The following is a 12,612-nucleotide window of genomic DNA, read 5'->3' on the forward strand; positions in this document are numbered from 1 at the left end:
GCAACATCTTAAATGTTTGGCAGGACATTCATGCTCATGACCTCACATGCTGGGAGGACAGGGAGGCCACTGTGGGGCTGGCTTTGGGCAGAGGCAGCATCAGTGCTGCCATTGAGATGTCCCCACAAAAGAGTGTGTGACAGCCAGATGTGCAGCTTAAAGGAGACTAAACCAGAATTGTGGGTGGAACATTGGCACATGCTGCTTATGGCTTGAATAGCAGCTCTTGAGGAATCTATATTTCTTTACCTCACGCAGAATCTCAGAGCTCAGGCTTTGTGGCCCTGGGGCTGGGGGAGGGCGTGGAGATGGAGGGACTTGTCACTGCTCCATGCCGCATTGTTGAAATGAAAAACATGGAAACCGTAAGCCATTTCTAGAGGATTGTAGAAGGTAAGAATTGCTTATGCTTTATATCAAAATTACCTTCCAAATGGCAAAGAGTACCTAGTTGTCACAGTCTGGGGCTTTCTTTAATTAAAATGTTATTATGTCAAGTTACATTCAACTTTGCTTTTCAAACTGTGATGTTCATACCTATCACCTAGGGGTCTGGTTAAAATGCAGCTTCTGATTCAGCAGGTCTGGGGTGGGGCCTGGGACTCTGCATATCTAACCAGCTCTCAGGGGATGCTGATGCTGTTGGTCTAGACTCATACCTGGAGTCGTATACACTCATTAAAGAAAATTTGAACACTGTAGAAAAAGACAAGTCACAAGCTCTTAGAACTTTAGTCATCCTAAAATGGATTTTAAGAGCATCTGTTAAAAGTATTTATTTATTCATTAATTGATTCATTTGTTAATTAATTAAGCAAACATTTGATGAGCACTTGTTATGTGCCAGCCATGCATTAGCCACCAGATATGAAAAGGAATCTCAAAGTCAATCCCAGCCCTCAGTTAACTCACAGCCTAGTGGTGTAGTCAGGAACGTCATGAATCATGATGCCGTTGGCTTCTTAACATTGCCATCTTTAAACTACTTTGGAAATTTACACCCTGACTGAGAGGAGAAAATAAAATACCAGCAGAAGCACATTAGTGCACAGATTAAAGATAAGAGTTTACAGAATATTTGATATATAAGGCATATTGACTAGATCTTCTCCCAACTTGGCACCTTTTTTATGGGTGTTGAAAGTCAGCCAATCCCCAAACTCCTTAAACTCTGTTGATTTAATTATGCACAGAAGAGTGAGGAATGGGCAGAGAAGGCCTTCTCCAGGTTTCTGCACCGTGTCCTGCTGAGACCTTCCACAGAGGAGCATGCTGTTTTTTAGGGGTGGAATTTAGTTGAAGGTGTCAATCTTTTCTTGTTTGAATGATATAAAAACTTCCTCTCCAGGTGTCAGAGCTCAGCTTTTATTACGATAGGTGCAACAAGAACAGTGAAGTCAGCTGCCACTGACTTGTCGTAGAAGGCTCGGCCAGATATGGTGAGCAAAATGGAAACTTGAAGCAGTGACCCCCATGCTGGGGATTGTAGATGGTCCATGGGTGCTGAACTGTTCCCAAGAAAAATATGAAGAATAATATTTCTTTTCTTAGCTGACTAAAAAACAAACAATAAAAATAAAAATCTAGGCATTCACTGAGTGACTAATACAGGCACACGCTATTACCAAGTCATTTCATGAAATCCATTCTACACACGGTAAAAGTTTAGCAATTCACAGTCTTGGCCTATTAGATGGTTCTTCTTCACAAAGCCCTCAGGGACGCTGGCTCCTTCCAACTCACCACTTCGCTAGCCCCAGGGGGTGACTCTTGAACTCATGGTGCAAGATGGCAGCATCTACACTGCAGGTGGAGAAAGGATCAAAGAAAAGGGCCAAAGCCTCATGCCCACCATCTCCTAAGATAGTTCCCTGAAGCTGCTGCAGGAATCTGCTTGCAGTAAGTCACATGGCCACATGTAGCTGCAAGAGAGGCTGGGAAGTATGGTCTTTATCAAGATTGGCTATATAATCTGCAGTGCCCAGGATAAAATGAAAATATGTAGCTTCTTTTACAAAAAGCAGGGGAAAAGTGTGGTTAAAAATACTTAAAACATAAAGCTTTTTCCTTTTTTTTGTGGTCTCTCTCTTGACTTGTCATGGTGGATTTTTCTTTTTCTTTTTTTTTGCTATTTAATGTTGTTCTAAGTAAAGAAAAATTAAAATTTTAAATTACAAGCCTGAATTTTACCATTCTTCTTTCTGTTGTGCAACGTCTGTTTTAAATGCAAATAAAAGAACAGTTCACTTTTACATGGAAACACTAAAATTCCACAATTTCTATTTGGTAGCATGTACACATATTAGTATTTCTTATTAGGACGGTGGAAACATTGCACAAAAGTAACTCATTTTTTATTTTACTTCTTGATATGCACACATTCTGCCAGCATGCTCTACCTTCAGCTTACTGATGAGTAAGGAAGGATTGAAATGAATAGGACCTATAAGTTGCCCTATCTTTCCCTTTCCTTCTATGTCATCATTTTCAGTGTAAAGTGGTTGGTGAATACAGGGAATTAATACAAAGATAGTGTTCCTTGGTCATTCATGTTTCTTAGAATTCCATCGTCTTCTTTCTCTATTTGAAGAAAGTTGTGGTTTGAATGGTAAGTGTGGCCTCTGGGGACTGTCCGTGTACCTGTTTACCTAGTTTTAGTCTGTTCAGGCTGCTATAACAAAATACCACAGACCGGAAGCTTATAAACAACAGAAATTTATTTCTCACAGCTCTGGAAAGTCCAAGATCAAGACACCAGCATGGTCACCTAATGAGGACCCTCTTCCTGCTTCATAGCTGGCACCCTCTCCCTGTGTCCTCACATGGTAGAAGGGGTGAGGGTGCTCTGTGGGGCCTCCTTTATAAAATCACTAATCCCATTCATGAGGGCTCCACTCTCATGACCTAAGTACCTCCCAAAGGCCCCACCTCCTAATACCATCATTTGTGGGTGTTGGGATTTCAACATATGAATTTTGAGAGGATACAAACATTCAAACCATGGCACTCAGTCATAGGCATAACAAACACACACTTACCTCTGAACTTGCTTTGAGTCCTGCTGAACTCCCATACATCGTGGATCCATCAGAAATCTGTGCTCGTGGGAATCACGAACACAGATAAGGTGGCAAGAAGTGATGGACACATGCATTGCACATATTTTCTCAGCTCACACGCACGCTCCATGGTCCCGTTAGACATCACTTACAAAACACAAGTTCAATGATAAAGTTATTAAGAATCCGAGATGCCAACAGCAGAGAATTAAGTCAGGGTTTAATGGTCCTTCTGCTTGTGGGGCTTGTGAGACTATACAGGTGGCATGTCCGTGAAGCTGGACCTGGCCTTTATTCTATCTGGCTGTGTGCCTGGTTAATTGTTTAAGTCTGTAAGAAGAAGAGAGTGGATTTTGAGGGAAACTTGTAGCCTATGTCATACCTTCTGACATTCTATGAAGAGGGCATCTGTTTTAGTCAGTTCAGACTGCTATAACAAAATACCATAGATTGGGTGGCTTAAACAGTCAACATTTATTTCTCATGGTTCTGGAGGCTGGGAAGTCCAAGATCAAGGTGTCGAGAGATCTGGTGTCTGGGGAGGACTCTCTTCCTGGTTTGCAGACAGCTGCTTTCTTGTTGTGTCCTCACTTGGTGGGGAGAGAGGGAGAGAGAGAGAGAGGGCTCTAGTCTTTCTTCTTCTTCTTACAAGGACCCAAATTCCATCACAGGGGCTCCCACCCTCATGACCTCATCTAAACTTATTACTTCCTAAAAGGCCCACCTCCAAATATCATCACATTGAGGATTAGGGCTTCAGCATATGAATTTTGGGGAGCACACAAGCATTCAGTCCATTCAGCCATCAGTATCATCCCTTTTATCTATGTGAAGAAACTGGGGCTCAGGGAGGTGAAGTAATGAGTCTAGGCCACAAGCTAGTAAGTATCAAGGTCAAGATTTGAACCCATCTCTTCCAATGCTAAGGCCAGTTCTCATACTGCTACAGCATACTTGGAATTTATGAAATGAAACTAAATTATGTTTAACAAAATACAGTAGAATAAAAATGTCAGAAGTATGCCTCTTTCTCATAGGCTATTAAAGATAAGCATAAATTTTACTTGAAATATCGATAGTAACATAGAGTGCACCATACATGTATTTGTTCATTTAATTCTTACAACAATTTCATGAGTTAATGGCTATCGTATACCCATTTTACAGATGAGAAAACAGAGGCATGGAGAGGTTAAGTAGATTGCCTAAGGTTCCACAGCCTTGCAAGCCTGACTGTAAAGCCTGAAGTATTGACCACTGCTCTAGCCTTCAAGTGGAATTTATTCCTTAAGACAGGGGAATGGGACTTCCCTGGCAGTGCAGTGGTTAAGAATCTGCCTGCCACTGCAGGGGACACAGGTTTGAGCCCCGGTCCAAGAAGATCCCACATGCCACAGAGCAACTAAGCCATGCGGCACAACTACTGAAACCTGTGTGCCTAGAGGCCATGCTCTGCAACAAGAGAAGCCACTGCAATGAGAAGCCCATGCACCGCAATGAAGAGTAGCCCCCGCTCGCCGCAGCTAGAGAAAGCCCGCGCGCAGCAACAAAAACCCAATACAACCAAAACCAAATAAAAATAAGTAAATTAAAAAAAAAAAAAGAAAGGGGAATGAATTACTATACAGAAAGCCATTTAATGAAAGGACAGATTCAAATTAGCTTAAGAGTCTTTAACATAAATATTCTCCCAATTGAAAATGTTAGTTTAGGGGTAGGTTTAAATTCTGGACCTGTTAGTCTTCAAAACAAATGTTCTTAGAAATGGATCATTTATCTGTGGTCACCTGGAAAGTAGAGGAAGCTCAAACTTCTCTATAGTATAAGGGCTAGTGAATATTTATATCTCTGAAAGAGGAAATGTAGACTCATATTCTCCGCAAACAGATTTTCAGGAAATAAGGGGAATTAGCTATTGAAGGGAGTATAGTCTCTTGTAGGCTTTGAAGTTCCAATGAATGACAGAGATTATAATCTGTATGTAAAAAGCAAAGTCACAGGGGAGCACCTTTTGCTAGGCATGGGCCACTGTGATCACTACTTGTTAGCAACTCCAGTGTTGGGGGGTGATAAACAGAGTTCAGACTGTGGGTTTTGTTTGCAAACAAATGCCAAGATGAGTCAGTACATGCTGTTTTTAGCAGAGATCATTGGGCTGGAAAACCCTAAAAATATCAATCATTCAATAAGGCCTCCTTAGGAAAACAATGCTATGATTTTGGCACAGAGCCTCTTTGAAGTTAACCAATTTTGGCTTAAAATTTGAAAATAAAATAAAAAAAGAGCGCTGTTGGTCAGGAGGTCTTTCTGAGCTACTTTCAATTCCAAAAGGCCCCTTGAAGGGAAGTAGGGCCTTGATTTTGCTTAAAAAGTATATTTGGCTTCAGGATGGGAAAGAGAGAGCAAGAGTTCTGATTTCTTAGTCACGTACTTTCCTCCCCAGCCCAAGGAGGGTGGGCAGTGCCAAGACCTGGGAGGCTATCAAAGACACCCTCTGTGTAATAGGATCTGGAATTTATTTCTGATGTCATGGTAAGAACAAAAGAACTTTGCTCTGTGTCAGGCCAGAGTAGCCGCAGTGCTTTTGATGGACAGAGGAGTGGGATTCATGTTCTCCTTGAGGTCCATATCCAGAGCATGGAGTTTTCCCCAACAAACTTAATTTTCATTTAACAACCCTTTAGAGAGTTATTCTCTCAGAATGCATCTGAACCCTCCTTGAACCCATTTATGCTTGAGTTAGCACTGTCACTTGGAGTTAACAAATTCCATATGTTTACCACCCATGGTGAAAGTAGTTATTCCTTTTATTTGTCCTCAAATTGTCTCCAGTAAGCTGGTTGCTTTTGTCTCAACAAGAGTTCATTTGGTTGCCACTAAGTTTGCTCACCTCCTTTCATAGGTCAATAAGCTGATCTCAGCAACTGAGCAGCTTTTGAGATGCAACTTTGGGGAGGAAGAGTGGGTAAATATTCTGTAGCGATTGAAGATCTGGGCACAGCAATAAGTTAATTAGCTTCAAATGCAGACATCTTCTAATCTGTTAAATGGAAGCAAAACTCCACAGAGTTTAAGAAAAGAAAACAAAACATGTTTGAATCTCATTTTCAAAACACTATATTGCTATATAATGATAAGTGATAAAAATGCCTCTTATTTCCCTCTGGGAATTTTCTGGAAACAGACTTTCATTATATTCATGAATTCAAATTAGTGTGCTCTGAGGACAGATACTAGAATGTGTCTTTGTTTGGTCAAGTGAATTTATTTAATGATGAGATCTTGAGAGTTTGTCAGAAAATGCCACTAAACTTCAATATTTAATTCCTCTCTGATACATTTTCTTAGCTGAATATACGGTTTCACATTCTTATCTTTTACCCTGTGCTGTAGTTTACATTCTAATCTTTTACTCAGTGCTATAGTTTAAATTCTAGGACACAAAAATTTTTAGAGAGGATTTCTCTCCTCTTGATTATTACAAAGTAAACAGACCATGGCCTACCTAAAAGTATTTCCCCCCCAATTTTATGTTTTTTTCACATTCTATGCACAGGCTCCATGGGCACTTTTTATGTCTCTGCTATTAAATCTTATAAGAAGATTTGCACTCTGCAAACTTTTATGAACTATCTCTTCTGTCTCTAGATATACCTATGTATGTTTATTTACTTATCTCTATAGATGAACAACTGTATTAATGTATTATGCACAGCACAAAATGTACAAAAAGTTGAAAGAATGGGAAAAAGGAAACATTTTAATTTTATTTCACATTATTAATTTATTAATGATACAAACTCTTTTTCTTTTTACTAGTAATAATATTTTAATGAGAGCCATGAGTTTGAACCTACTTCATTATTTAATACTGGGATAAAAATATTCAGAAGTCTGATTCTTAGTTCAGTTAATTATACTACTTGGTTTTCATAGCTGCTTTGGCTGAAAAAAGATACTTCATATGAATACATAGAACCATATAGAAGAAGTACATCACTGACTGCCTTCCTCAATCATTATACTCTCGTGTCAACCTCCTCCACAAATTTTGCAAAGATTTGTATTAAAATTCGGCAGTTCTCCATCTTCCTTGATGCCTTTCAGTTGTTTTTTCAAACTAATCAGGTAGGTTGCATGTTTTTATTTCTAAAAAATTGTTTGAAAACCCATAGAGACTCTCTGTAAAATTTCTTAATCAGATTTTAAAATTAAAAATTTTCTATATGTACAGTAGACCTGTTTTTATATTTGATACATATTATTTTCAGTAAGAAAATCACATACATGTCCAAACATCTTTTTTCAAAATGATCTCTCCATTGCACGAATTTCCTTCAAAAAACAATTGCTTTCTTATGAATTGTATAAGATCATAGATTAACAATGTTTATTTTGTTTTAAATCCTTGTCAGATAGCAAACTTTTGTACTTTTTTAGCTTCACTGTTTTTGCTGCAAAGGCTGTTTTATGGTTTCTTTGCAGGAGTCTTTTTAGATGACTAGCTCTTTCTGTGAGGTTAGTTTGGTAAAAACAGATAATGCAATCTATAAATCCACTTAAATAGGTATTTGTATTATACAAACTATCATAACTTGAATGAAATAGTGAGGGTGGTGCTGTCTACCCTCCATCATTGAAGAGGGTCCTCTGGCCTCAGGAGCTCTTGAAGACCCAGATGATCATTAGACCCTCAGAGGAATGGTCTGATGAATATGTGGCTCAGTAGATCCATAATAAGCTCCATAATACAATACAATACAAATCAAATTATGCATTGTACTTAACACTGAAAATATTATTATAACAATGTTAATATATCTTAATCAACATATTATATTAATACTTTAATATATACTATAATCAATACATTATACTATATATTAATATTATATAATATTATACTGAATATAAGGCTTAATTTTGTTCTTAATTTTTAGATTAAAAATATTTTAGAAAAATAGTTCTAATATTATTTTTTTTTGTATTTTTTGGAGGCTTCTGATCTATAGCAGGAGAGAGACATATAAACAAATAACTATATTCAACATGTAAATGAAAAAATAAAAATGCTATGGGATCATGTGGTCGGGGCGGAGAGGGTAGGGCAGAGGTTAAATTCCAGAAACTCAGAGAGGAGATACATTTGAGAGGAACTTGAAGGGTGAATGGGAGATTGCTGAGTGGACAAGGGGGTAAAGGACATTCAAGAAGACACAAGAAGACAGGAGAGTGTGCCCAGGAAACCCCGAGAAGTCTTCTGTGGTCCGAATATCGGACCTCGGGGAGAGTTAGACACGCGACTGGAGAGATGGACGGGGTTCAGGCAGTGAAGGGCTTCGTTCTGTGGCAAGTGGGAGCCACTGGAGATTTGAAGTAGAGGAATGACCTCAGTGAAGGATGTATTTCATTTATAAATCATGAACAGTATGCACATTTTGAAAATAATTACACTTTTGGCAGATGTGGGTGAAATTCTGTTCAATGTAATTTAACAAATAATTATTGACCATATTCTGTGTGACAGGCAGTATCCCCAAGGCAACACAAAGGTATAATGGTGCATATTTTACTTGGTAGAAGGATTAAACTGAACATTTACAACTAAATACACACATATCTGCATTTATCCTTTAGCTTTGTGATGTCTCTTTTTTTTTTTTTTTTGTGATGTCTCTTTGATACCCTTGACATTCGGAACAAATTAACACTGGTATTTAATACTTAACAGTACATATGTGAGCCAAGTATCCAAGTTTATGAACTCCACTTGAGTATGGATTCCATCTGCTGAAGGAATATAAGCATCCTACATTTACATGTGCCAATGTAGAGAGAGAAATCTGTCTACGGTATGGCTTTGAGATTCTATTATTTGTGTTGTTGGTTGGGAAGACATGCCAAGGTGCCTTGTTGGTTTGCCATTTAGGATGTGGCAAATATTTGAAAAGGCCCTTATGTCATAAGGAATAAACATTAATTACACTGTATCTTTGAAAATAAAAATAAAACATATTTTGAAGAACATTTGCAAAGAACAGAAAATCATAAAGAAGAAAATGCAAAACCACCCCAGTCAGACTTCTCAGAGGTAACAATGGTTAATACTTTATATAATCTCCTAAATATTTTTTATATGCATATATAAAATATATACATTTTCAAAACGAAAGACATTGTATGTAACCTTTGCATCTTACTTTAAACATTTAATATAATTAGTGAATATTTTCATATCATGAAACATTCTTTGAAGACATTTTTATATGACTGTGCAGTACTGAGTTCTAAAGTTACACTATAATTTATTTAAACAACTTCCAGTTTGGGACATTAGGTTGATTCCAATTTTTTGGTATTTTTTCTTGTAATTACAGAGGTATTCTTTGGCATAGATCTTTGACCATATCTCTGATTATCTATTTTCGTAGGATCAATTTCTGAAAAGATCTGAAATCTGTCAGAGAGGTGAACTGTCGAATATTTAAACAGAGTGATTGAAATTGTTCTTTACTTTGGCAAAATCATAGGGAGGGCCTCTGGATGATGAGAGAATACTTCTATTCATCCATTCCTTCAACAAGTATTCATTGAATGCCTCCTCATCCCAGGCTCTGCACTAGGTGCCAAGGTGCAGCAGGAAGCAAGAAAGATGTGTTCACTGCACTCATGGCAGTGATCTGGAAAGTTAGAAATCATGGGTCAACTTCTTGTTTATAGATGAGGAAACAGGGGAAGCAGCTTGCCCAGTTTTACCTAGCCGGCTGTGGAGAGACAGGATTGGAATACAGGTTTCTCTCTTGCAGTTCAAGCCTCTTGGCCCCCCACCAGCCATCTCTCCCCTCAGTGTGATCTTGAGGGCATCAGATCAGGGCTGGTTTATGGTGTCTTCTGTATTTAGATCTAACTCTTGGCAAGGTTGTCAAGTGAATGGGGCCATGTGTGTCTTTGGGGCCCTGGCCTCCCCCTTCCGTGCCATTTCCCCTCCTGGAGTCCCCTGACCCTTTCTCAGGCATCCAGAGACCTCATAATCTTTTCTCATGACTTGTGAAAACCTGCTTTCTGGGAAGGAACTGATATCAGTCACTCGTATGTCAATGTGGATGAATTAAGACACTGTGTTTCTTCTTGCAAGGGGCGTTAACTGTGAAGGCATCTGAAGATCTCTTTCTTATTGAGGAATGCCAGACCTTGTTTCCAGGGGAGGCATTTTGGGTATCAGGGAGCACACAGGGTCCTCCGCTGGTTCTCAAAGCTCACAGCGCACCTTCCCGCACACCACCTCCACCATAGCTGCTTAGCCCAATCTCCTCCTCCTTAAGTACAAGGTCAACACGGCTGGGCAAGAAAGCTGAGGACATTGTATCCACACCTTGAACTTATTTCCAGCATATTAAAGGGGCTGCTTCGAACATAGAGCTTCAGAGAACAGGGAAACCCATTGCTAGGAAACTCCCTTCCCCCTCCCCACCTGCCCTGTGAGGAGTGTCTCCTCTAGGAAAGAAATTCAATTACAGTCTTCCAGTCACCAGAATTGAATTTGGATGGACTATTTCCTCTTTGGATTCTGTTCCAAATTGTATTCCTGTTGCTGGGTTTGAAGTTCATTAGTGTCACAAATCATCTGTATTTCCCTTCTCTGGAGGAAAGCCTGCCACAGGGCTTATCCTGTCCAGTTAATTGACTTCCAGAGGGCTCATCCCTTCCTGAAAGCACCCTAAATGGCTCTGATGGGTAAGCATCAGGCTTACACATATATGAAATAAAAGCTTGGAGAATTCAAACTTCTAGGTCATAGAAATGCGGGTGTGAGTTTTTTTTCTCTCTGAGCATCATAGCTTAGAGTTTTTCTTGACTTGATTGAGGCCAATATGAGAATGCAAGGAACCTATCCTCAGGTAGACGCATGTGGGCTAAGGAGAGGAAGGGAACTTGACACAGAAAATACTCTCATTGCCAGTCAGTGAACTGCTAATAGTTGGAAATAACATGTGCAAAAGCTGTCAATTTAATGTTTGTCAACTTAATGTTTGGGATATAGGGATTTCTTAAATTTCTAATGGGGTATTTAATTTTTAAAATGGTTTTGAGTTACAGACTAAGGAGAAGATGCCTCTAAAACAGCTTCAGTCCTCTGAATAACCTTTTAATTTTTTTTCAATTTTTGGAATTATGGTAAAATATACATAACATAAAATTTACTGTACTAGCCATTTTTAGGAGTACAGTTCAGTGGTATTAAGTACATTCATATTGTTGTGCAAATATCAACCCCATCCTCTCCCAAACTCAAACAGAACCTCTATATCCATTAAACAATAAGTTTGCACTCTCCCCTCCCCCAGCCCCTGGCAACCTCCATTCTTCTTACTGTCTCTATGATTTTGACTACTCTAGGTACCTCATATAAGTGGAGTCATATAGTATTTGTCTCTTTGTGACTGGCTTATTTCACTTAGCATAATGTCCTCCATGTTGCAGCATGTGTCAGAATTGTATTCCTTTTTAAGGCTGAATAATATTCTACAGTATGTAGAGACCACATTTTCTTTATTCATTCATTCATTGATGGACATTTGGGTTCCCTTCATGTTTTAGCCATGGTGAGTAATGCTGCTATGAACAAATACCTTCGAGAATCTACTTTCATTATTTTTGGATATATGCCTAGAAGTGGAATTGTTGGATCATATGGTAGTTCTATCTTTAATACTTTGGAGAATTGCCAAGCTGTTTTCCACAGCAGCTGCATCATTTTACTTTCTCACTAACAGTGCACAAGTGTTCCTTTTCCCCACATAGTCACCAGTAGTTGCTATTAAATAACATTTCAACTTTAAGACCCATGTAATGAGGTTGTATTTTGGTATATCAACTCAATTATTTTTGATCCTGATAATCCCTAGTTCCAGGTTGCCCTGTGACTCTTCTTGGATACTATTTGTAAACAGGCAAATGGGCAACCCTCCCACCAGTAAGAGTAAATTACAAGGCTTATTGCCCCCAGGAAGGAGGATAATATGTAGGGGAATCCTTGGCAGATGGAAAAAAGAGTGGAAAGCCAGCCCCTGATGGTCTTGCTGGATGGTGGAGAGAGGAGGAGAAATAGAGGTAAGACGGAGAGGGAAAAATACCTGTGCAGGCTTTCCCTGCTCTGTGTGCAGGGGTGTGATAGGAGTGAGAACACCTGAAAACATCAGAAGGGTTATGGTATATTTAGCTGGAAAGCATATAAGCCATGGTGTGCTTATAAACGTTTAATAGCTCTCTGGAAAAAAACCAAAAAAACAAAAACCAATCCTGATTTTGCAGCATGTGCCAATTTGCAGAATGTAAATACTTCCACCGTGGCTGATTTCAATCTATCAATGTGAACTCATTGAACATGGAGCTGGGAAGAAATGTGTAATAGCATATCATTATATAGTAATTCCCCCATACAGATGTAACAGTTGTAAATAACCTCAGGAGCATAGATAATGGTTACATGTAATAAAATAATTAGTTTTGAGTATTTATCACATTTATTTTTAATATAACTAATTGTAAGTTT

Source organism: Balaenoptera acutorostrata, chromosome 4 (assembly GCF_949987535.1).
Source record: "Balaenoptera acutorostrata chromosome 4, mBalAcu1.1, whole genome shotgun sequence".
Lineage (NCBI taxonomy): Eukaryota > Metazoa > Chordata > Mammalia > Artiodactyla > Balaenopteridae > Balaenoptera > Balaenoptera acutorostrata.